Raw genomic sequence first — 1,929 nt, 5'->3', positions numbered from 1 at the left:
AAGGTATGTTGATATGAAGTTTCTTGAACACCTCTAGAAATTTCTTGAATTGTTTATCCAAATTTTTCTTTTGCAACCTCTTAGGAAAGGGCGGTGGAGGATATATCTGTTTTTCCCCTGTATTACCCTCAGGAGGAGTTTGTTCAACAGTAGTCTTCCTTGGTTTCACTTCTGCGTCCTTTTGTACTTCTTCTTCAGTCACAGCTTCTTCATCCGAAACTTGAGATTGTTCGGGATTTGGAAGCTTCCCAGACCTCAATGTGATTTCCTTTACTTGCTCTTTAGCTTCCTTCTTGCCTGGTACTTTAGTGTCACTAGGGAGTGTACCAGGTTGACGATTCAGCAAAGCATTAACAATTTTTCCAATTTGATTTTCCAAGGTCTTGATAGAAACCACTTGGATCTTGCACATGAGCCTCAACTCCTCCAATTCAGATTTTTCATTAGACTGTTGCAACTGAAGTTGTTGTCTTGGTGCATACTGCGGTTGTTGAAAACCAGGGGGTTGTACTGCTTTGCTGGATACTATTGATAAGGTTGTTGAACCGCATTTTGAGTGTTGCTCCAGCTAAATTTAGGATGATTGTGGTTGTTAGGATGATAGGTGGCTGGCACAGGTTGTTGCGACCTCTGAAAATTGCTCACGAACTGAGCTAATTCACTAGAAATAGCACACTGATCAGTCTCATGGGCACCAACACAAAGCTCACATACACCAGTGATTTGATTAACTCCATAATTAGCCAAAGAATCCACCTTCATCGTCAAAGCCTTAAGTTGAGCAGCTATAGCAGTAGCTGCATCTAGCTCCAGAATTCCTACTACCTTGCCCTGAGGTAGTCTCTGAGAAGGATTCTGGAATTCATTAGCAGCCATCAGTTCAATCAATTCATAAGCCTCATCATAGCTTTTGGCCCACAAGGCTCCTCATGATGCTGCATCAAACATTGATCTAGAAGTAGCACCCAATCCATTATAAAAGCGGTTAATGATCATCCTGTCAGGCATCCCATGGTGAGGACACTTTCTAAGCATCTCCTTGTAGCGATCCCAAGCCCCACATAAAGATTCTCCAGATTGTTGAGAAAATTGAGAAAGTGCGTTTCTGATTGCAGCAGTCTTTGCCATAGGAAAGAATTTAGTTAAGATTTTTTGAGCAAGATCCTTCCATTTGGTGATAGACCCTGGTGGTAGAGAATGTAACCAGCACTTAGCTTTATCCCGCATAGAGAATGGGAAAAGCCTCAATTTAATAGCATCTTTAGAAACTCCGTTGAACTTGAAAGTGTCACAGATCTCGATAAAATCTCTGATGTGCATATTGGGGTCTTCTGTCGGAGAACCCCCAAACTGAACTGAGTTCTGTATTATTTGAATCGTGCTTGAATTGATCTCAAAGGTATTAGCCGAGATGGCTGTCGAACAATGCTAGACTGAATATCATTGATCTTCGGTTGAGAGTAGTCCATCAAAGCCTTTGGATTAGCTTCTGGTTCTCCCATTACAATAAATGCTTCTTTTTCTTCCTCAACTACGATCTCTTCTTCAACTTTCTCCTTAACTATTACAACTTCTTCCTCAGCTTGATCTAGAGTTTTCTTACAAGTCCGAGAACGCGTATGCATACACGCTCGGTAGAGTACCTGAAATAAGACAAGGAAACATTTAAGTAACAATGTCCGAGTCACTGAACTTTAGCGAACACCGATGACAAACACATAAACTAAAAATTAACACCGATCCCTGGCAGCGGTGCTAAAAACTTGTTAGTCGCTAAACACGCGCTAAATTTTATGCAAGTATACGCGTTCACAAGTAATATAGAATAATTTCTAGTTCATTCCCACAAGGACTAGTTTAGGTTAATTTCAATCTATGTATCTATGCAACAATGTTATGGTTATTATTCAATGCTAAGACGAATAACAA

At 40.4% G+C, this 1,929-nt stretch overlaps 1 non-coding gene across 1 annotated transcript; it reads left to right on the top strand.

Moving 5' to 3' along the window:
• The first annotated feature begins 1,006 nt into the window (after window positions 1-1,006).
• Window positions 1,007-1,113, top strand: LOC141682048 (small nucleolar RNA R71). The gene has a single exon (XR_012559458.1). It is a non-coding gene; the product is annotated as a small nucleolar RNA R71 (small nucleolar RNA).
• The last annotated feature ends 816 nt before the right edge of the window (window positions 1,114-1,929 follow it).

The sequence above is a fragment of the Apium graveolens genome, chromosome 1 (assembly GCF_009905375.1).
Source record: "Apium graveolens cultivar Ventura chromosome 1, ASM990537v1, whole genome shotgun sequence".
Classification (NCBI taxonomy): Eukaryota; Viridiplantae; Streptophyta; class Magnoliopsida; order Apiales; family Apiaceae; genus Apium; species Apium graveolens.
This window is presented reverse-complemented; position numbering and strand designations above follow the sequence as displayed.